The sequence below is a fragment of the Phalacrocorax aristotelis genome, chromosome 1 (genome assembly GCF_949628215.1).
Source record: "Phalacrocorax aristotelis chromosome 1, bGulAri2.1, whole genome shotgun sequence".
NCBI classification, from domain to species: Eukaryota; Metazoa; Chordata; class Aves; order Suliformes; family Phalacrocoracidae; genus Phalacrocorax; species Phalacrocorax aristotelis.
In genome coordinates this window covers 212914388-212939519 of record NC_134276.1, presented here as the reverse complement: position 1 = coordinate 212939519, position 25132 = coordinate 212914388, and positions in this window count along the sequence as shown.

Below are 25132 nucleotides of genomic sequence, written 5' to 3'. Positions count from 1 at the left end.
GAGAAACAACTCTGCACACACAAACTTCAGTGAAGAAGGAGAGGCAGGAGGTGCTCCAGGCACCGGAGCAGAGACTCCCCTGCGTCATGGTGAAGACTATGGTGAGGCAGGCTGTGCCCCTGCAGCCCATGGAGGTTAGCAGTGGAGCAGATATCCACCTGCAGCCTGTGCAGGACCCCACGCTGGAGCAGGTGGATTCCCAAAAGAGGCTGTGACCCTGTGGGAAGCCTGCGCTGGAGCAGGTTTTCTGGCAGGACTTGTGACCCCGCGGGGGACCCACGCTGTAGCAGCCTGTTCCTGAAGGGCTGCACTCTGGGGAAGGGACCCACCCTGGAGAAGTTTGTGAAGAACTGCAGCCTGTGGGAAGGACCCATGTGGGAGAAGTCTGTGGAGGACTGTCTCCCGTGGGAGGAGCCCCACGCTGGAGCAGGGGAAAAGTGTGAGGAAGAAGGAGCGGCAGAGAAATCTTGGCATGAACTGACCTCAACCTCCATCCCCCTTCTTCCTGCGCTGCTGGAGGGAAGGAGGTAGAGAAAATCGGGAGTAAAGTTGAGCCCAGGAAGAGGGGAGGGGTTGGAGTGAAGGTGTTTTAAGATTTGGTTTTATTTCTTATTATTCTACTCTGATTTGATTGGCAATAAATTCAAGTAATTGTCCCAAGTCGAGTCTATTTTGCCTGTGATAGTAATTGGTGAGTGATGTCTTCCTATCCTTAGCTTGACCCATGAGCCTTTCATGGTAATTTTCTCCCCTGTCCATTTGAGGAAGTGGAGTGATAGAGTGGCTCAGTGGGCCCCTGGCACCCAGCCAAGGTCAACCCACCACAGCAATACAACAGAGTCTTCCAGTGCACCACTGCTTCTCTTCCCAGTGGATGGATTAAAGTAGGTTTAGGACTACAGTAATTTCTGCTAGGTGAGGGTTTAGGGAGTTAATAATCTGCTTACACCACTCAGCCATTTTGGCTGACCCAGTCCCACCCCTTCCTGAGGATTAACAGCCAATGCACCTACAATCAAGAACTCAAAAACTACATAATCCTGAAAAATCAGTGGAATTCCTTTCTCAGATAATTCAGTGATGAGTTCTGAGCTGGGTTTAGAGACCTCCAAGGCTATGTAGAGACCTCCTGCGTTCATCATGTACCCCATGTTCCTCTGCTTTGAAGGAATTTCTGCTAGAAGGTCAGGGCTAGAGGAAGAAAAGGAAAGCAAACAGTTACATTTCAGCCCCTGCCATCAAACAGCATCCAACACAGAATTTTTATTCTTCAAATTTACAGAGAAAACATGAAGTTGCCTGGAGTACCTTACTAATCTGGGGCAAAATGGAGGTTACCACCATCTGTCAGCTGGAGAGCTACATTTTCTTAAGACAATCTTCAGAGTGCTGCAGAGGTTGGTATAAGCCTAGTAACCATATGTGGTCAAAAGGATTGTATGGACATTATTTTCTTTCAATAGTGTCTGCAAGATATAGAATTCACTGGGGTTTGGGGCTAGGAAATAGCCTAGCAAATGTCAAGGCCCTTCCATTGCTTGCACAGATAGGAAAGAATACTTCCAGGGTGTCAGGTGGCCTGAGAGCCTTGTCCTCTGTGGGCAAGCTCTTTGGAACAGAAATCTTGTCTTCTTTAAGATTCATGAAGTCCCTGTATCCTATGTAGCAGAAAACAGGTGTGCGGAAAGCAATAGAAAACAGCAATCTCCTGAACATGCCACCCAGATTTGAGAACAAGACAGACAGCTAAGGCAAGTAAAAAAAAAAAAGAGACTGATAAAAATAAAAGTTTAGTCACTTTAAAAATCCTTTAAAAACTCTCCAGGGTATTGCAAATCCCTGTAGGCCTGGAGACTACATGGCCGTGGATTTTTCTGTAGAATTCTGCAGACTTTGCAAACACGTTAGGATGCTGCAGGGAGCAGATGCTTTCTAGCTGGAGTATAGCTAGCCAATTATGTTTTTGTTTCTCAGCACCTTTAATATTTTCCATTCACTTTATCATTTTCCCTTAACTTTTATTAAGCTAATCATAGGCTTGCAGTTGCCAGCCTGATGGACTTGGAGAAGCGGTTGTTAAGTAAAGCAAGCTTGTCCCTCGAGAGATTCTCTCACAGTCAGATAACAATTCTAATAATAACAATGATACGGGGAGGGGAGGAAAACAATAATTCGGGCAATAGAATATAGTGTTCATTATGTTAATTTACTCCAAAGCGTTTATGCTGTGTTACTTGGCACTAAGAAATAAATTCAGTCAGTCCCGTTCATGTCAGGAATATGGTAACATAATGTGTAGTGTTCAGGGTTTCATTTAAGGCAGGCAGGGAAACAAGGTAATGTTTTGATCCTTTATCATGTAATACCTACATTCAAAACCTTGCATGCCACATGTGAAGATAAGGGGCATCTTTTTCCATCAAACACCTCCATTTGGCTATTTAGTCACTATACAAACTACTGGCAAATAGCTGTATCCATTCAAGAGAGGCTCAGGCTTAGAAAAAGGTACAAGGAAGAAGATAAGGAAAATTAAAACAGGCGTGTTTTGACAAGGACATGTGGAAACACTTTAGTGATAGTGGTTTGCCCTCCAACTCTTAAGTACTTTGTGTATCTCTTATCCGACCCTCACTGGGGGAGATTCTGCTGTCAGTAATCACCAGCATGCAAGTTCCCAGGGTGATCTCTGGATAACTCAGCTTTCTTCTAAGACTCTCTCAGAGGGCAGAGAGAAGTGAGAATCCACTGTTGGTTTAAACTTATTTGAAGCATTGGCATTTCTCTGCCATAGAGGTCCTGACATGCCACGTAATAGCTCAACTGTACAAGAGTGTAAGCCATCCCTTGGAGAAAAGAGGCTCTTCTCAAAGCAGTGGGTTTCCAAAAGGAGGGTTGCACAAGATATGCAGGTTAAATGTAGGAGATATGTGAGGGTCTCCTGGAGTGAAGAAATCTCATTGAAAGTTGAGTCTACTCAGTCAGTGAGAGGGAATAGGTTTACTCCAGGGCTGACCTCCTTCTTCTTCTGATGGTCCTGGTAGTGGGACCTTTCAGAAGTTTAGGCTTCAAAGTCGTGTTCTGTTTGTATTGGGAACCAGGGCATGGTGGAGGTGGTGAGCATCTACATGTCACTCTGACATGGTGCTGGATCCCATTCCACACTGCTACACTAGTATTTTTGGCATGAAGGCTACATGAAAGAGCATCCATGGCTGCTAGTCCTGCCCCACAGTCCTTCAGGTTTTCAGACAGATGTACATTACTGGAGGAACAAGGGATAAACATTCCATCAAAATTCTAGATGGCCTTTAAAATGAAAAAAAGAAAAGAAAAAAAAATACATTTTCTTTGTCTCTGTGCTCCCCTCTATCAGTTTCCAAGTAGGAACTGAGTAGAATCCTAATTCTACTGAAATCAGCAGGAATCCGTTGCGATCCCATTGACTGCAGTAGGAATAAGTCCTTGGTGCATAATACATACAATAATTTTTTTTTCTTATTCTTCTCAGAATTTGGAGATGAGGAACAAATAAATCTAAATGTGGCATAATGCAGAGAAAAAAAGGAAACTGCCCGCTTAACCAAATAAAACAAATCTTTAACTACCTGAAAAAAACCCAACAAATAAACCTGTCTGGATCTACATCTGATCGTTCTCTGTCTAGTAAGGAAAGGATGGGAGAAGAGAAATGCATTCAACTGCAGGAGACTGCTAAGCTTCTTGAAAGTGATGTTGATTTTAAAGTGGAGATTGCTTATGGGATGCTTGTACTGAAATACTGACTGTGGCCATACCAAGATGTGTCCAAGCAAACCCACACTTACTTCAAAGTGCCTTGCTCACATGCCAGATGCTGGTAGCCTGCAATTCTGAGTCCACTTGACCATGGCATTGAGTATGTGCATAGACATTTGGTTCACTCTGAGCTCTGTAATGACACAGCTCCTCTGTACCTGAGCTGGCTGATCAAAAGCAAAGCCAGGGTTGTCTACAGGTGCTGCAATCATGGCTGCTCCTTGCACAACAGCATCTGCTCAAAGGGGAAAAGCAGAGGGCTGAGCATGGGGAGGTGCACGCTGTGGACAGGCAGGCACCTGGTGAAACTCTCCATGGTGGTACTGGTTGGGTTGCACGATGGGAGGTGCTGTGCACAATGTGAGGCACAGTCTCAGCCCCAAAGTAGCTGCGAGCCTTTAAAAAAGTTCATCCACCTCTGGTTAGGAAAATACAAAGCAGAAAGGAAAGGCACAGGAACTATGTAATGTGGAAAAAGGGTTTCTTAAATCAGTTTCTGCACCAAAGCTTTGATGTAATCTTCAAAATACTGAAGAAAATGTAAGCATGAGAAATTTTCCACTCCTATTGTCTTTGTAAATTTTACTATATTGCACATATACTGCTATTGTGAGAATGCGTGTGCATGGGTGTGTGGACTCATATATAATTAACATTCATAGACTTAAGCAATGATTCGTCAGATATTTTCAGTTATATTTCCCCACTGAAAGCCTTCTATTAAAAAAAAATATCTTTCCTAGAACCCAAAGCAAAGGGTGTTGGGGTATCTGATCTCTTTAATGCTATTTCAATTCTTGAACTGGGTTGGGGTTTTTTTGGTGGGCTTTTTTTTTTAGTAGAACATTGCCACTGAAGTTATTTTCAGAACATCATATGGATTTTTCATTGAAACATCTGTGTTAACTTTTATCATCCTTGCTCTGCTTTGTAATTTTGGAAACAGATATAAAGAATGAGCAACCCAGAGCACAGTAATATAGTGGGAAGCATCCTTCATAAGTCAATTGAGGAATTTAATAATCTCTTTAGAAATAAGCTCTGCAGCTATGAGAAAAATGTGTGGGTTAAAGGCCTTCCAATTAAGAAAGGTTTCTCTGTGGATTTATAGGCTGGTGGTTAGCTCTTCCTGTTCTTGTTTCCATGGCAACTGTCAGGTAGATTTTCTGCCACTTGCTAGGAAGTTGGAAATGTTGAGTCTGGTTGAGCCTTTCAATTCACTGAAGCTTAAATGAAATTCTTTGCAAGGAACTGGCATTTAGCCTGGGTCATTTATTCGTATCTAGAAGAGAAATCAATTATAGTAATAAAATGTGCAAATTTTTTTATTGGAATTATTTTGGGTACACAAGTTTTTTATTATTATTGTGCCACAATCTATTTTTAATGCTAGGGTAGGAAAGGTTTGAAATGCTGCAGCTGGCCTCTTTGCTACCAGTGGCTTATGGCTTTAATTACAGCCCAAGACACACACAGGCAAGTCTTTTTCTGGTCTGCTTTTACAAGCTATAATCACTCCTGGTGATATTCGTGATACCAGCTCAAATTCTGTAGACTCATTAGAGTTGAGACACCTGTATTGCAAGAAACACAGCTTACCACCTTTTCTCCTTTCAATTTTCTTGTCTTGTTGATTTGTTTGAATTAGGCTTGAGGAAAGTAAATAATTTGTGTGCTGTTATTCAAACATTCTGAGTACATCATGTTTTAATTCCACATCAGAATCTATGTGTGTTTGTGCACTTCTTTGTGCTCCTTATATTTTCCATCCCCCACTGACTGCTGCTTGACAGCTCCATGAAAGCTTCATTCTTTTAATTCTCTAACATTAGATACGTAGGCGTGCACGGTGTGTACCTATACTTTCAGTCTTTCTGTAATGCATAATCTATACCACCCATCCAGCTGTGTCCTGCAGGCTTTATGTGAATAATGCCATGTAGACTTCACTGAATTTTCCTGCAAGAATAAAGCCAACGTGGCTTGGCCCAAAGATCACAAATTATTTAAACAGAGGCAGGATGGTCTTCTGGGTAGGGCAGTAGTTAAGAGCTTGGAAATCCTGGGGGCTTGCTTCCCTGCTCTGCCCCTGGCTTCCAGGGAAAAGGGAGATTCATTTAGTGGCAGATCCTAAACTCTGTCCAAGTCCTCTCATACCAGAGTTAATGGACCTGTGACAATTTATGCTAGCTAAGATTCTGCTCCATTACCCGAGCCTCACTCCAGCTGTATAATAGAAATAATAGTAGTGCCCTACTCAGAAAGGTGTTGGGAGAATAAATAGTTAGACAGAAAAGTGTTATGATACCATGATAATGAAAATACCTGACATAGACATAAATCAGCATAACTGATCTGACATTTACTTTTATTCTTTCAGTCCTTCTGCCACAGAGAGACAGTAAGAGCTTGGAAAAAAAAAAAAAAGTGATGCCCAGCCCCCATTTCTCCTGTTGCTTTGCTTTGCTTGCTTTACTTTCTTGCCTTCGTTCTTTCTGTCTTAGGATTTCTGCTAACTTTCCGTAAAAGCTTTTAAGAACCAACTAACAAATATTTCACTTCATTTTCACCCTCACCTTGTCCCAGCACATTTAATTGTTGTCTTCTCTTTTGCGCTATTCTGCTTATCTTCATTTCTATGGTTTAAGCCCAAAAGCTGCACACACAGAAATCCAAACAGGCTTAGCTACCTTTAAACACAAAATTAGTTCCTTTGGCATTGATAAAGCAGGCAGAACCAAGTCTTAGTGCTGTAATTTTTAGCAGTCACTTCCAGGCCACCTCAGAGTAAAAGAACTTATTTGGGTCCATGAAGACACAGCTCCTTGTGCCAGAACACCCCATTCCAGAGATGTTTCCAGAGCAGGCTACATCACCCTGAGCACCAGTGTGAATTCATGGATTGGTATCATCAGACATACACCAAGGAGCTGAGTGACTGGATAGACTAGGCATAGGTGGGAGGAGGTGCCTCTATAACACCCACTGCCCAAGGAAACGACTCAGTTGCTGAATAAAAGTCTGGTTCTTATGGCCAGGAGGATGTTTTGATAAACCACTCTGACCTTCTGCATTGGTTAGGGGTATATACTTCACCAGGAGATAAAGCTGAGGCTAATCCATAAATCAGACTTTTTAAACCACCTCAATCCTCAAGAGACTAACCTCTTTTGTACCTGAAGCAGATAAGAGGAAACTACTGTACTGCTAGTGCCACCAATACATACTGATAGTTCTGCGCCGACGTCTGTATTGACTACCCTTGTTCTCTGTTTTATGACATTAGTTTTTACCATGAAGGGAGGAGCCACTGTGCCTGTTCAGAGGACAGCTTTCAATACAATACAGTTCTGCTGGGCTTCCAAGGCTTGGACCCCACTCCTTTCCTGCAAAACACACCTGGAATAGGCAGGTCTGATCTTTTGTCGTCATTGTAGAAGATGGCAGAGTGACCATGACTTTGGAAAGATTCAAAGATGTCCTCTTGCGGTGCTAAGTGAACAGAAAACAGGATCCCTTTATTATGGTTTAGGAAATGTCAATAAGTTGCGGATTACAATTCCAAGAGGCTGAAGACTTGGGTTATAACATGGTTTTCCTCTGTATGTCTCTTCTATGGCTATTCAACCATTGGGTTCAGGCACACACAATAAAAGAAGCCAATTGCCTACTTAACCTCAGCCTAGCACAGCACATGTGTGAGAAGAGGCTGGGGAATAACTCTACCTCACTGCTTCCTAAGTAGTGCAGCTGACCCAGTAGTGAGGAGTTGGCAAGTTAAGGGTGGTATTGCTATGTTGGAAACTTCAGCCTACCTTGCACTGGTGCAACTAAGCAAGGAAATGGGGGGAGTTGAGACTGCAAAGAATGATGCGTCTAGCGTCGTTATCTTTATGCACCAGCCTTTGCTGACAGCTGTGTGTAAAGTAATATTTTTAATCATCTCTGTGAATACATGCTGAATATCTGACTCTAAAGCAGTACTGGGTATAAGCTGCAAGTGTCAAAATGGCAAAGGGCTGGAAAGCACCGATGCTTGTTACACAAAACCCGAAGCAGTACGTTCCTTAACTGTTGTGTATAGCCACATCTGTTTTAAATGTAAAGGCTGCTGTTGCAGGTGACCTTATATACTTTCAAGCATTAGAGTATGTTAGCTAGTGTGTTTTGGAAAGGTTAAAAAAGATGTCGTTTCTTTTTTCAGGAGCTATTAGTTGGATACAAGCGGAGTATTTCAGCCACATGGTGTTACTGTAGGAAATATGAGGATCACTTCAGATTCAGTAATGGCTTGTTCTTCCTGGCACTGAAGAATTGTGGCACCTAATTAATGGCTATACTTCCCCATCACAATCCCAATACAGATTCACATTTCCATTCATGCAGGTGCTCACAGGATTATCCATATACAATTACTCTGTTGTTGTTCTCAATAGTTCTGCTGCAAGGCAAGAAACAGTTTTACAAGTCGCTTTCTTTCCTCCTAAGCAAACAGCATAATGAGAAATAAAAATGAGCTTTTGTTTAGGTGCAATGCCTGGACTTCTTCTTTGAGGAATGAGGAGTACTAGCAAAAGACAGGAACTATCTGACTAGTGAGGGAGGAGCATCCCCACTAAATGGCTTGCCACACTGCTGGGGATGGCCTTAACTGGGTATGGAAGGGGATGGCGATGACAACTTTAATTTGGGCTCGTAAGGAAATGGGGGACAAACCCTGTCAAAATGGCACACCTTGAGTGTCTGTGCACAGATTAAGGCAGACAGGGAAACAGGCAGGAGGAATCAGGCTGTGGATGTGGATACAAGGACTGCTGGAGTAACTAGGGCATGGTAGGACTGGAGACCTCCATGGGTACCTTCCACCTTGAATGAGTCTGTGATCTGTGACCTGAGTGGAGTTGCTCATTATTTGCATTCCTTTAGAAGGCATTGATCTATGCTTGGTTTCTTGACTCAGCTTATAGCTTTTCCTTTTTAAATTCTTCTTTCTTAATTGACAAACTTATTCTCTTTCCAGAATGATAACCTTTACTAAAATTAACTTTCAACTTCTCTACTTCCAGTAGTATAAATCTGAAATAACTTCATGGAGACCAATGCAGTGATGCAAATTTATGTTGCTGTCATTGATGTGTGGTTCAAGAGACTTTTAAAGATGGTTGTGGGGATAGATGAAGTTTTTACAGAATCACAGAATGGTGGGGGCTGGAAGGGCCCTCTGGAGAGCATCTCATCCAACCCCCTGCTTGAGCAGGCCCACCCAGAGCAGGGGCACAGGGCCGCGTCCAGGCGGGGTGTCAATGTCTCCAGGGAAGGGAGCCCACAGCCTCTCTGGGCAGCCTGTGCCACTGCTCTGGCACCCTCACAGGAAAGGGTTTTTTCCTCATATTGAGGTGGAACTTCCTGTGTTCCACCTTGTGCCCGTTGCCCCTTGGCCTGGCGTTGGGCACCACTGAAAAGAGCCTAGTCCCATCGTCCTGACACCCACCCTTTAGATATTTATAGGTATTTATGAAATCCGCCCTCAGTCTTCTCTTGTCCAGGCTGGACAAACAGTTTTAGATACACTCTGTATTCTCTATATGGATATACCCACCTTTCCAACCCAGAGAGCAGCTCTTGAGATCTTGAACCTCATTTAGATGCTGTAGGGTATTGACACTCAAGGGCTACTTTTTTTTTTGTATTTCTGTTTATGGGATCACCTGCTCCCTTTCCAGCTCTCCTACTTGCATCTGTAGAAACAGGCTAATGTCATATAATCCCCCATCTAAGGGAGAACAAAAAGGTACAGAATATCCAAGTCACAGAGGTGACTCTTCCTCATCTTCCACCCCTTCAAATTTTTGCAAGCACACATCATCAGGAAGATCTTTACACTGCATAATTTAAACCTGAGACACAAATTTATCTGAAAATGTTTCAGCCACTACTGATTGTTCTTATTATTTAAAAAAAAAAAGAAAAAAGAAAAAAAAAGAGGTAGTCTTAATTGTTGCTATGGTAACTAACACATCTGCCAGGATATGTTGCAGTGGGAGAAGAGTGTGAATTCTGTGAACATTTCCTGTTGTCTTTCCATGGAAAGACTTAGAGCAGGGCTCCTTAGTGGCAACTTTACAAACTCAACTAGAAGGCACTGTGAAATTGAAAGGCAAGCAGTGTGAAATGAATGGAAACAAGCACTCTTGTTTAAATAAATAAGCAGAAAGGGTAGAATTGGCCAGTAGAACTCTTTGCCTTGTTAGAAATAAAGGATATTTTTTGTAGATTTTAAAACACTTTACATAGATGGCAACATACTTGCTTGGTAAGAATTTCAATAGCTATATTTTCAACAGATTCAACAGAATTATCCTTTCTGGTTCAGGCCAACTGGATGGATGGATGGATGGATGGATGGAAGGAAGGAAGGAAGGAAGGAAGGAAGGAAGGAAGGAAGGAAGGAAGGAAGGAAGGAAGGAGGTAAAATCCTTAGAGTTCCCATCATCCTAAGGTGGCCTTACACAGAGTGGGTGAGGAATGCATCTTTGGATGTTTGCCGATTCCATGTTCTACAACATAAAAATAAAAATAAACAGAATATTTCCCAACCCTTAGCTCTCATTGTCAATAAGACGACCTGCATCTTCTCTTTCTAACCCTTCCACTACCCATACTTTTGTATTTCATTCTGAAAGAATTTGATGCACTGCTCCTCTATTTATAGCTCAAACAATTCACTGTGAGGCGGGTGGTTTCATTGAAAGATAAACACACTTCTAACAAAACCCCACTGATTCGTAAATGACCAACTCTGCTGACACTGCAGGCTGCAGGGGACTTAAACTACCCTGGGAAGTTAGCCATTTACTGTACTACAGAGCAAGAGCCCCTGTTGTTTCCTTGGCCAGCCAACAGCTGGTGGGATTTTTCTTTTATTTTTCTTTTTTCCTTGCAAAAAAAAATCAATTCCTGTATTGTTTTGTAAAAGGATTAAAATTTAAGATTTTGTTGCTGTTTTAATGTAATATATAAAACACCATAACTTCCATTACAGCCTTTGTCTGACACACTTATTGATTTCAAATTGTTTTGGGGGTGATTGTTAGCATCTTTTCTCTTTTTAAAATGTACTTCTGAATCTAATGGTTTATTCCCTTGTGTTCAGCACTTTTGACCTTTAGCACTGGGATTTCTTGTCTTGATCTTGTTCTTGTTTATGTCCCTCTCCCCCTGAATTAAAGCAAGTTTCTATTCCATTGACACTTTTATTCAACACAAAAGAGGTGGTAAGACATATGATTTTGCGCTCCATCTCCTTTCAACCTGAGTGGACTTCTGGGTAACAAATAAAATTTTTTGTCTAATATTTCAAAAGGTAAAATACATTTTTGTCAAACACCACAGTTAAATTTTGTTTAAAGTCTTCTTTTATGGAAATGACCTAATATCAATGAAATGTAGCCTCTGCATTCATTCGGGAAACCGAGAAGATTACTACATACATATGCAACATTTCTAAGCATCAAGACTACTTCGAAGGAAGATGTGTGCATTATCTTGACTCTTTCTCACTCCAAGAGTTTATTCACTTCCTTTTTTAGACCCATACAAATTAATCCCATTCGTTTGACCTGAAGACATGATTGATTCACCCAGTGAAGGTGTTTTTCACCAGCTACCTCCACCTGAGGTTCCTTCATTGTAGGGATGACTCAGTTTGCTGTATTGTCAAGAGAAACACATCCTTCCTGCATTCTTTGACAGACGGGTGAGTGGGGAAGAAAAGAATGAAAGACTGTATAGCAAGCTGGGGTAAGCAAAGATCAGCCCTTTCTATGGTGAAGAATTACATATATATTCTCTAGCTGCCCATGAGCTCAGCTAGATCAGTTACATAAACTGCCTCCTCCTCCCAGGTTATATCCACATGGTTAGTCATCTGGTCCTGGTAGCAACTTCTGGCCCTTGTCCCAGTGTCACACAGCTACATGGACCAAGATTTCAAGCCTTCCCACATCCAGAACCTTCTTAATCTGGGTGTCGTCTGGGCAAAGCATGGGAGGTCTATGGCCTTAAGAGTTATTACTGATTTGTTTGTGAGGGGGCTGGGATTTTTTTCAGTTCTGAATGCCTGAAATAATGAAACAACCATGTAACAATACATCAGAGGGTGTTTCTGTAAAATTACCCAAGAGGTATGTGTTGTATGCCTTGAATACAGCATGAGAGCCATAAGGGAGGTATAAGCCTGCTGAAATAATACTGAAGGACTGTACAGGGAGAGGAAGAAAAAGGAGGCATGATTTCATCCATATTTCCTACAGGGAACAATCTCTGGAAAGTCCTAACCTCTGAATTATATCCTGGTGTCACCTGGGAGGGAGGTAGCTGGTTTCATCTAAAGGGGAAACTCAGACACAAATGAATAGATGCAGAACGACTGGGGGACCAAGACCAGAGAGTAATGTGGGCATAAATTCGCTCCACCAACCTCTGCATCATTTTAATTTTCTGATTTACTTTTGAACAGCTTTGCAGTAAAAAAATATTTGAAAAAATAAAGGTGAAGAGGAAGCCTGGCCTGAACATTTTTGGTCTACTACTTGTTAATGAAGACACATCTCAGAAAAAAAGTGTGATTTTTGCACCTTCTTTGACTGTGTGGGAGACCTGCTGGAATCCATCTCTGGACCTAGACATGCTATACTTGACTCCATTTAACATAATTATTCAAAAAAGGAAAGGAACTGGTAAAAGTAATTTAACTTGACTTTTTTTTTCCCCATTTCTTTACAAACCTTGAAGTGTGCATGTTTTGTTAAAAATAGTCAATACATATCAGACTTTTCAAAATAAAAAATTGGTATTTAATTCAATTAATTTTATTAATTAATATATTCTCCTTGTTATGAAAATAAAAATACTAGAACAACAAGAAAAAAGAAAGCCTGATTTTTAAAAATCTGGTGGATAAAACTGTCATTTATACTTGTTTAAATTTTTGGTCAAGCTATCAGTTCTCCTAGTCTACATGTTTTCCTGAAGTGGACTCTGAGTTATGTCAGCTGGTTTGTTTTACATGCCTTTTAAACTATACATTTGTTTTTAAAAGCCAAAATAACAGGACAGAGTGAAAGGGGGGAATTGTCTTTAAATTACTGGGTTTCATATTCAACATCCCACTGCATGCATGACAGAACCACAGAAACTAGCAATGTCAAAGATATTAGATCATCCAGTCTTCCTTAAAATGGAGAATTGTATTTGCTTTGATACCAAATCAAAAGAAATCGAAATGGAACTGTATGTAAAAAATTAAGGCAAATGGCCCTGGCCTTAGAATACAAGTTACTTTACTATTTTACATTTCATGTCTCTAAGGGAGGATTTTCTGAAAATACAAATGGGAATTGGGTGCCTGAGTCAATGGAAATCGGACACCTGATTCCCATTTTTGCCTTTGAAAATCTTCCTTTTGTAAAGCATTGTGGAATTCCTATACTATGATAGAATGTAGAAAGGGAGAGAGGGCTTAGAAGTAATGCTTGAAGTTCTCCAAGGACTATAAGGATACCCTTTCTACTTTCTTGCCTTTGAAACCAATATTCTTGGTTAAGTCAGTGTATTTAAATAAAGCTGCTCTCTTGCAAAGAATTATGGTTTGCAAATTATGATAACCAGCTTTCCTGCTGCTGGTCATTCAGAATTCTCCTGTAAGATCTTTTCAAAAAAACTGAACTATTGTTTGCATCCATCTTTTCCTAATAGTCTGAAGTAGTGAATCTCTGAAAAACATGGGGACATGAAAGTGTTCCGTAGCTCATTGGGCCACTGATTGCTATAATTATTGCAACACTTTCAACTTACTTTTGTTGCCTTAATTTTTTTCTGTTTTGAGGCTTTCTGACCAGCTATTACACTACCCTAACAAGAATGTACAGAAAATCAATGACCTGAAAGGTTCAACACACTGTAATATGAGATAACTTGGAAATATTGGGCAATATGGTATTACTCATGGTTTAATCCTACCTCAGTTTTTTTGTTGTAACAATCTTTTTAATGCTTTATAGACCTTATAAAGTGTAACTCTTCCTTCAAAATAGAATAATTTCTATAAGGTATATAGGATATATCATATATATCTCTCTATATATGCAGGGTGTAGAGAATATGAGGATAACAACAAGAGATATTCTGATTTCCCCAAAAAAATTTTTTCATTCCACAAAAACCCAAGAGAAATGCCATTCCCTCACAGTCATGAGAATGTTTTGAAGGTCGATTTGTGTTGTCCTCCAGGACAAAGTTTTCAAGGTCTTAAAACCAAACTGGAATTCATTCAGAATAACAAGCAGCCGTCTAGCAAAATGAAAGATATTGCGATGGAATAGAAAATTCATTTTGAGGAGGATGAAGCATTTTTTAATTAATTAGTAACTGAACAGTACATAAAATAGCACCTAACAAATATACTACTTTTGATATCAATGGGCTTGGACAATTTACATACTACAGTTCTTTAAGAGTTATTCAGTGAAATATGATTCAGTTACTAAGATATTCTCAGTAGATCATGGAACACCAGAAAAAACCCTGAAGACTGAAAAAATACTAATGTGATAATATTCAGAAAGGATGCATGGAAGCTGGTAAGCTTCACGGTTGTCAGAGTGACATGAAGTTATGGAAAATATGTAAAAAAGAAATAGGAATTAAGTTGATGGAAATTCAAAGAATGAAATATCAGCCAGTACTAATTAATGCAAAAAATATCTTTTACAAATTTGAATGTCATCTTTGATGAGATTATGAGTTTGGTAGGATAATTAAGAGATGAAACATATTACTTTGGGTATGCAAATTAGGTATTACAGTGCCTAAAATCATAGAATCAGGGAATCATCATAGAATAGTTTGAGTTGGAGGGTACCTTTAAAGGGCAACTAGTCCAACCTCCTGGAAATGAGTAGGGACATCTTCAACTACATCAGGTTGCTCAGAGCCTTGTCCAACTTGACCATGAATGTTTCCAGGATGGGGCATCTACCACCTCTCTGGGCAACCTGTGCCACTCTTTCACCACCCTCACTGTAAAAAACTTTCTCCTCATATCTAGTCTGAATCTACCCTCCTTTAGTTTAAAACCATTACCCCGTGTCCTAGTGCAACAGTCCCTGTTAAAATGTTTGTCCCCATCTTTTTTATAAGCCCCCTTTAAGTACTGAAAGACTGCTATAAGGTCTCCCTGGAGCTTTCTCTTCTCCAGGATGAACAACCCCAACTCTCTCAGACCTTTCCTCACACGAGAGCTGCTCCAGCCCTCTGATCATTTTTGTGGCCTCCTCTGGAACTGCTCCAACACACCCATGTCCTTCCTCTGCTGACGAACCCAGAGGTGGACGCAGCACTGCAGGTGGGCTCTCACCAGAGCAGAGCAGAGGGACAGAATCACCTCCCTCAACCTGCTGGCCACGCTTGTTTTGGTGCAGCCCAGGATGCGGTTGGTTTTCTGGGCTGCAAGCACACGCATGCCAGTTCGTGTCCAGCTTTCCATTCACCCGTACCCACAGGTCCTTCTCTGCAGGGCTTCTCTCTATCCTGACATCTCCCAGCCTGTATTGATCCTGGGGTTGCCCCGACCCAGGTGAAGCACCTTGCACTTGGCCTTGTTGAACCTCATGAGGTTCATACAGGCCCACTTCTTGACTTGTTCATGTCCCTCATGTTCCTCATTCACCCATCCAATCCATATCTCTCCAGTTTAGAGAGAAGGGTATTGTTGGGGACCATGCCCAAAGCCTTCCAGAAGTCCAGATAGATGACATTGTAGCTCTTCCCTTGTCCGCTAATGAATGTAGTTGCTCCATCATAGAAAGCCACTAGGTCGGTCAGGCAGGACTTGCATTTGGTGAAGTCATGCTGACTGTCTCAAATCACCTCCATGTCCTCCATGTGCCTTAGCATAGCTCCTAGGAGGATCTGTTCCATGATCTTCCCAGGCACAGAGGTGAGGCTGATGGGTCAGCCGTTCCCAGGGTCCTCCTTTCTGCCCTTTTTAAAAATGGGAGTGATGTTTCGCTTTTTCCAGTCCCCAGGGACTTCACCTGACTGCCATGACTTTTCAAATATCAAATATCGAAATGACCTCATATCAGAACAGAACTGAATGGTAGGGGTTGGAAGGGACCTCTGGAGGTCATCTCATCTAACTCCCTGCTTGAGCAGGCACACCCAGAGCAGGGGCACAGGACCGCATCCAGGCGGGGTGTGAATGTCTCCAGGGAAGGGACCCCACAGCCTCTCTGGGCAGCCTGTGCCACTGCTCTGGCACCTGCACAGGAAAGGAGTTTTTTCTCATATTCAGGTGGAATTTCTTGTGTTCCACCTTGTGCCCGTTGTCTTGTGTCCTGTCATTGGGCACTACTGAAAAGAGCCTAGTCCCGTCATCCTGACACTCACCCTTTAGACATTTATAAGCATTGATGAGATCCCCCCTTAGGCTTCTCTTCTCCAGGCTGAACAAACCCAGGTCTCTCAGCCTTTCCTCATAAGGGAGATGTTCCTGTCCGTGATCATCTTGGTAGTTCTCAATTGGACTTGCTCAAGCAGTTCCACATCCTGCTTGAGCTGGGGGGCCCAAAACTGGACACAACACTCCAGATGTGGCCTCACTAGGGCAGAGTAGAGGGGGAAGATAACCTCTCTCACCCTGCTGGCCACAAACCTTTTAATGCAGCCCAGGACACCGTTGGCCTTCTTAGCCACAAGGGCACGGTGCTGGCTCAGGGTCACCTCACTGCCCACCAGCACTCCCAGGGCCTTCTCAACTTCTCAACGGAGCCACTTTCCAGTAGTTCAGCCCCCAGCCCGTACTGGTGCATGGGGTTGTTCCTCCCCAGGGGCAGGACCTTGCACTTGCTCTTGTTGAATTTCATGACGTTCCCCTCATCCCAGTTCTCCAGCCTGTCCAGGTCCCATTGGATGGCAGCACAGCCTTCTGGTGTATCAGCCACTCCTCCCAGCTTGGTATCATCAGCAAACTTGCTGAGGTTACGCTGTGTCCCTTTGTCCAGGTCACTGATGAATATGTTGAACAGGACTGGAGCCAGCACAGACCCCTGGGGAACACCGCTAGTTACGGGCCTCCAACCAGACTCTGCATCATTGATCACGACCCTCTGAGTTCTGTTGTTGAGCCAGTTCTCCATCCACCTCACTGTCTACTCATCCAACCCACACTTCCTTTGCTTGCCTGTCAGGATTCTATGGGAGACAGTGTTGAATGCCTTGCTGAAGTTTAGGTAGACAACATCCACTGCTCTCCCTTCATCGACCCAGCCAGTCACGCTATCATAGAAGGCTGTAAGATTGGTCAAGCATGATCTTCCCTTGGTGAATCCATGTTAAGTATTTCTGATAACCACCTTGTCCTCTACATGCCTGGAGATGACCTCCAGGAAGAACTGCTCCATCACCTTTCCAGGGATGGAGGTTAGGCTGACTGGCCTATATTTTCCAAGGTCCTCTTTGCACTTTTTGAAGATTGGAGTGACATTAGCTGTCCTCCAGTTCTCGGGCATCTCTCCTGTCCTCCATGACCTTTCAAAGGTGATGGAGAGTGGCTCAGCAAGAACATCCGCCAGCTCCCTCAGCACTCGAGGGTGCATCCCCTTGGGGCCCATGGACATTTACAACGTCTACCTAGTATAACACTTCAGATGGGCTTATGGAGCTTGTAAATACTTGTAAATACAGAGAGCTGTCTAAGTGTGCTATTGAAGGCTTCAGCCAGATGGGACCTCTATGTCAGTCTAACAGCTTCCTGGTGCCTGAAGAGGCAATATTGACCCTCCCTGCCCTCTCTTCTCCACCTTTTTTTTGTTTCAAGTCATTCCCTTCTGTTGCCTGTGGGGTTTATCTGACCCTTTGGTGTGCTAACTCAGCTTGCAAATTCTACTTGATTTTATGCACTGTTTTGCTGGGCTAATTTTCTTCTGCTTTAATGGTTGGAATTGACTCATCAAGAGCTCACACAAAAGTCAGAGCCTGCATATGGAAAACAGCTGGTGCATATTGCTGGGAGATGGCTGGGGTGGTGGAAAGACTAGAAAAGTCAGGATGCCTTCTTTTAGCAAGAGAGAGCTGCAGAGTCAGTGCTGGCCATCCAGTTGGGCACGAAGTTCATTTGGTACATAAATTGAAACATCTCCAAAGAAGCACCTGAGCTGAAGTAGATTTGGTGCATCAGCTGAAATGTCTTCAAAGCAGTACCTCACTTTAAGCGAATGAGTTCTCCATCGTGACTGAGAGAAAGCAAAGAAAGGTCTAAAATCTAGAGAAAAAAATTTCCCAGAGGACAGCAAGGAAGGTGCTGGCTTGTGATTCCAGAGTCTTGAATAATAGGCTGAGTAGCTCTTTTGCACTTGTTTGCCTAAACTCTGACAAGGTCCATAATGGACATATAAATACTGATACGCTTATTCTTTTGGAAAGTACCAAGTAACACTGTAATCAAAGAATAGCTTCACAGAAAATCAGTTAAACAATGAAGATTAAACATCATAAAAAAATACTTACAAGAAACATTTCACTCTATGAAAGTATTTCTAGTAGGGTTCTTCAGGAATCTATATTAGGGCTGAGAAAATTCAGTGTTTCCATAGTGATGTAGAAGTAAACATGTTACGGCTGCCAAAAAAAAATGGGTAATTATTGGCAGAATGATAGATAACGATAGTGACAAGGAAATCCTGCAGAACAATCTGACAAGCAGGGTCCGTTCAAAGAAAGACGCCTACAGATATTTGCATCTGTATAGCTAGTTGCACACATAAAATTGAGGAGCAATACAGAATTGGGGATTGCACCTTGGCAAACCACTAGCCATAAAATTATATAGCATTGTTGTGTAACAGGAATTTAATATAAAGTTCTAGTAAGTTATTTGGCCAGAAGGACAATCATAACTCTTACAGGAGAAGCAAAATTTTGATACTAATAGTTTATGTGGCATTAATGAGCTAAATAATCTTGCTTGGTGTTGTTGGCTGTATTATTGTTCTTTTTAAAGTAAAAAGTTGTTAACAATTGGATGGACTACAGGCAAAGCTATAAAAATTATTTAAATTCTCAAAAAATATCAGCTTTCATTTTCTTATTTAAAGAGTGGTTTCTTTGTCCGCACATATATGCATCCTGTAAAGGTTTTCTTGCACTGAGAAAAGGTTGTGACTGCAGGACACAACTCCTTGAACTATAGGAAATCTGCTCTCACAAAGAAAATATTACTTTGTTTCCAACTGAAGGTAATTTTGCCCAGAGGTGAAATAGCTCTTTTCCTAGGATAAGTTCCCATGTTAATTTGTGCACAGCTGTCCTATCTCGATTAAATCCATATTCTTCCCTTGAAGCAACTCCACATGCACAGCCACGGCTTGAAGGAAGGTTGGGAGGTGACATGGCAAGTACCTCCAGGAGCAGAAAATCAGAGGTTTTAAATGGCTTTTTAATCCAGCAAAGACAGCTGTGAGAGAGCAATGCCAAAACAAGCCATACCCATACTGGAAAGTAGGTACCTGCTGTAAACAGTGAAAGGGATTAATCACTGGAACAAATTACCAATGGAAGTGCTGGTTCCTCCGTCTCTTGATGTCTTTAGGTCAAGCATAGACGCCTTTGTGATAGTTAGTCAAACAACTGCAGTTTGGTTCAATTCAGGCAAAATTAAATGGTTTCTGATGTACAGAGGGTCAGAGTGCATGAGCTGAAGATTTTATCTGCCTCCATCTGCACGGCTGTTTGAGCAAAAGAACAATAAGACACTGTTACATGGGTAATTTTAATCTTTTTAGTATCAGTTTTTTCCAGAGATGATTAAACATTAATGTAGAATCCAGAGTTTTTTACTTGAAGGTCCACTCAGTGAAATTTCATTTTTCTCCAGTGAAGCTAACAAAGATAGGGGGATTTCAGCATTTTGCATGACTAAATGAGTTTTTCTCCTCTTTATGATGCATGTGGTACATGAGTAAATGCTAACTTCAATCATTTTTCCGTAATAAAGTATTAGCACCTGTTCTCATAAAATCAGTAAGAAAACTAATATTCTTATCCTCTGAGATTATAATCCAGTTTAAGGAGAAGGAGAATGATTTAAAGAAAATCCAGATGTGTGGCTAGTCTCCTAATTCATATGAGAATTTCCTAAACTTTTTGCAAATGGAGTGAATAAATAGCAAATAATAAATTAGAGAACAGCAAATATATGTCCATTTAAACATTTCATCTTCACACTTTCGAGATTCATGACCGTTTTTGCAAAACATCTGGCTCACTGAATACTCAAATAACATGACCCCTCTAGAAGCAGTGTTGATTTACTGTGTTTATTTATGAAAATGTTCTTGACTAAGTTTTTTCTTTTTATTTTTTTTTAACTCAACCAGCTCTAATGGCAAGAATGTGAAGCAAGATCATAATTAAAACATGGTGGTAAGAATAAATGGTTTTAATTAGAGTAGGGTAATATTCCATGTGTAATGGAAGTGATTTATAATGTGGTTAGTTTGATCTAGATGTCTCTCAACTTGAACTTCATGACTTTTTCTCTAAAAATTATCCAAATCCTGATGAAATTTTATAAGACTTGAGAGTTTTGTCATTCTCTGAAAAATGTTAGTCTGAGTGCTTTAAGGTTGCCGTAATGCATGTGGGCGCATCTGTGTGCTTAACAAAGTGCTTAAATGTGATTTTCAGAAGGAATTTCTTTAGGGTTAATCAATTAAATGCCCCTTTTTCAGATGTCTAGTAAAACAACAGTTTTAATGAAAACACGTTTTTGCTGTACCGATTAAGCTGTAGATTTTATTTTTAAAAACACAGACATTTCCAAGAACTCATGTAGATTCTTTGGGTTCTTTCTTTTTTTTTTTTTTTTTAACTTGCCTGAGCCATTTTAAAAAAGATGGATAATTTGATCCTGAAACTTTTTAATTATAATGTGTAATTGAAACACTTAAATTTCAATTAAAACAAAGCAGCCTAAAACCATAGGGTGTTAGAAGCTTATAAGCAGGGTATAATTTATTGCCATTTTGATGATCTGTAAGACTTCAACTTAAATCAATTACAAATAACTCATTTAAAAAAGGATACAAGTGAAATTAACTAAATTAATACCAGTTTCTTTCTGTGATCTGGAAAGATATGCATAAATGGCAAGAAAATGTTAATTGACCTTAACCTTTTCTGTGAGTACTTTTCTTCAGTAATGTAGTAATACTTTGCACTTATATAGTATAGTACCTCTTATCTAAAGATCTCAAAAAGCTTTACAAAAATTAATTAAATCTCACAGCACTTCTTTGACGTAGGCATATGAAGTATTAAATAGGTGATTAAACAGAAAATGAGAGGCTAAAGACAACATTTTCTAAACAGGGCGCCTAATGTTAGGAATGAGACTCGGATTCAGCTTACTATGGTACCTTTTTTCATTAAAACCACACTTCCCACTGATCTCAGGTCTCTAACGACTCATAAGCACCGAGCTTTTGACTCACAAGGTCTTTGATGAAAGAACTTGATTACTTTGGCCTTTATAATGCCAAGCAAATCACAGGTCAGACAGTGCAGAGACTCCGGCTTGGTGGAAAGAAAGAGTCATCCTCTCGTCTTTAACACCTCCTGATTCTGCTAGCCCTCAACAGAGAGACTTCAGCTTCCATCCATCGCATGGCTTTGAATCATATCACCATCCAAGACACTAGAATGAGTTGTCTCCTGAAGATGCCTCTCTCCATAAACAGTACAGATAACCAAGGAGCTAGCTGACAGAGATGTCTAATTTTTAGGTAGTCGATACCATGTAAGATGAATTTCACCCTAATAAGGGGAAATTCTACTTGTGTGGAGCTGATTAGCATAGCAATACTATAATTCCAGTATTAAGAAAGCACAACAAACAGGTAATGCTAACAGATATCTTTTAAATAGAGCACTTAAAATCACATATTTCTTTGTCACTTTGATACTAAAGATGTAAAGGCAGAATAAATTTTATCATTATTGCCCTTTATTCTTGTTAACATATGTTGCAATCTGGATAACCATAAAAATGGAAATGCAAGGTGTTGTCAAGCAAGGTGTAACTACATATTTGCAAGGGTGAAGGTGATGGTGCATACGTATATTGCACCTCCCTCCCAAGATTTCCTGCCTGAGGAAGCAGTTCAGTTTCAATTCAAATAGAGGTACTTGTACACGATGGGCACTCTCTCTTGCATGTAATTCATTCATGATGAATTTGAGGAGGAAGATTTCTTCTTCTTCTTGCCAACAACCAAGCACTCCCCCTCTGAATTAATTAGGATTATAAGCAGGGGTGGCAAACTGTGTTAGCACAGAGCTCAGAAGTCCACAAGTCTCCTAGCAAAGACTGGACACCCATCCATACTCCCACAACTAAGAAGAGACAGGTAGAATTTTATTTTCAGCATGTCAGTCCCATTTCCAGGTGTCTTCTCATTTGATGTAAGAAAATATATTAATTCTGGGTCCTAAATGCTGTGTGTTGGGTAGATCCAAAACTGAGAACACAGAAGCACAAAGGGGCGGGGGGAATGAAAAAGAAAAAAAATTTAAAAGGCAGAAGTTTTTGAAGATGCATGGATACCCTATTTTCAAAGGAGTCACTATCTATAGATTCATGGTGTTACATTCCAGGGAAGATCTCAAATTTATATATTTTTATATCCTATATCTCCACTACCTGCTTTTTTTCCCTCTAATTTAATCTTGAACACAAGGCACCCAGGCTAAAGCAAAAGCATATAATTCATAGTTGGAAACCACCAACCAAAAATATAACCAGGTGACATTCAGTCTCAAACACTTTGCAGGACTGGGCCACCTTTATTTGTACCATATAGTGTATCAGTAAGACACATCAGTTGATAAGAACATGACTCAGGTTCCCTTGCAAGCAATGGAGCTAACTTAGTTTATTGTTTGGTGGAGCTCTAGAGCTACTGTGTGACCTTGTTGTATCCAATAAAAAAATGAAACTATCAAATTTTTAGAAGTTTCAGGTGTTTGTGGGTGAAGGTCACTGAAGTGAAAATCTTTTCAAAGAATCAAATATATTTCCGGGTATTTTCTTAAAATAACAGAAGACAAGTTCAGAAAACAGATCTTGTGTTCCTGTCACAGTGAAATCCTAGATCTGGAGTATTCATGGCAGAATAGAACGAGCTGGAGCTATTGAGTATAATTCTGATGGTAGCTTACATTTTTATAGATCCAGGGGCCAGTAGCATACAATGTATATTTGGCACCAGAAAAGACAATATGAAGTTTTGATGCCAATCTTTATTTTTTAAGAAAAATAATGGATTTCTGTTCAGCAGATAGGGAGCAGATTTTTTTTCTAGGTGTCTCCAGGTACACAGGTATGATGAATACATTCCACATTATTCAGTTACACAGCTGGCATATTTTCTAAAATGGCATGTTGAGTATTTCCCTATGAGCTTGGAGCCTGTCCCTGAAACAGCTTAAAAAACAAGAACAGAGCCAAATCAGGTATAGGCTTCTTTCCTTAGATCAATTTGCCTTTTCTTGTTCTAGCAGCAATAGAGTTTGGCTGGATCTGCAAATTGTAGAATTAAACCATTGCATTATCCATCCGTCCTCCTCAATGGCTGCTTTTAAAGTTAGCCAGCTCCTGAGATGGATTAAAGCAACCTTACACAGCATGAAAGAATACCGTAACTGCACCCAAAAGATCACTCTCAATTGAACTTTGCATTCTCTTTGAAAAAAATGTCTTATGCAATGCCATCAGCTGAACGGATGCCAATTAATAATTGGGAAGGCAGCAGCTGGTTCAGTTATTTATAAAGGTTTATTTACCAGCAGGACCACTGAGAAAGTCAAAGCCCTAGGTGTAGATTATGTTTTCAGCTAGATTTTGCATTGTCCATCCTGCTATTTTACAGATAATTCCTATATCATTACCTGTGCTGAAACAACGTAGAGGTACATGTGTCAGTATTTAAAATTCAGAAAATGTTTTGCATATTGAAGTTGAACTTTGCCCTCCTACAAATGAGCGCTGTGATTCCAGGATAAACTCTCTTCTAGCGTCTGTTGGCAAACTACACAAACTCCTTGTTCAGCACCCGTCTGCAACAGCAGCCGCCTTTGCTCGGTGAGGGGCTCTATTTCGGGTTGACTCTGAAGACCTGCACCACTCATCTATTTGTCCTACTTGTGTGGGCCCGATTAGCATAGCAGCAGAGCGGCTTGCAAACCACATCTGTTACCTAACGATCCTGCCTGCTGACACATTCATATATCTTTCAGGGAGTCTTTTCTACCTCTGCTCACAGCTGCTTCCAGTTCTTTTCTGGTTCCATTCAACTTGAGTTTTGCATAGCTGTGTGAGTCTCTCTATGGCTTGGATCCTAATTCTCACTTCACTGCCTCTCTGTGTGCGTTGTACTTGCTGGAGATTTACTTTGCCTGAGCTAACTGCTTCTAGATTTCAATGGAAAGGAGCTAATTGTAGGGGATTTTTAGCAAAATTCATATAAAGAACTTTTCTCTTCCCAGAAAAGCAGTTTGCTGCTCATATGGGACCAATGCTCTGCTGATGGAAATAACCCTACTGACATCAGTGCAGCTCAGCAGACTTATATCAGCTAAGCAACTGGCTTTCCAGGGTATGCTGAAGGCCTATCTTCTCACACAGGCTTTTGCTTCTCAGATTGTCAGAAAGACACTGGACTTAACCTTCGCTGTTGTCTTGACCTTTAAAGACCAGTCCCAAGTGCCACTTTTCTACACCTGAAACAAGGAGTCTGCTCAAGCTCCTTCAGCCTGGGAAAGGTTGGCACAACCCCTCCCTTGGCATCTGAGCTCTGGCACACACCCAGGCTGGGGATAACTGAGGCAATTTCAGAGCTCATCGATGTCCAAAGTCATCCAGGGAGGGGGATTTGGCTTGAAACACAATTTATAAGGCTGTATTTCCACCCCACCATCACCTGCTTGTTGCTATTAAGAGTTTGTTGCAGCTAGTTTTATTTGTCGAACTGGATGTGCTTCTTAAATAATTGTAAGGACAACTGCAGCTCAGAGGAAGGCTACAAATGTGAACATTCCTTTTTGATTGCTCGACCTTAATTGTCCAGCCCTGTAGGGATTTGTGACAACAAATATTTTCACTTAGTAGATCAAGCTGGACACAGAAAACTGAGATACACCTCACAGTAACCAACTGGTGCTGCTTTTTAAATCTACTTTATATATCATAATTGATGACCTCATATCTTGTAACTTG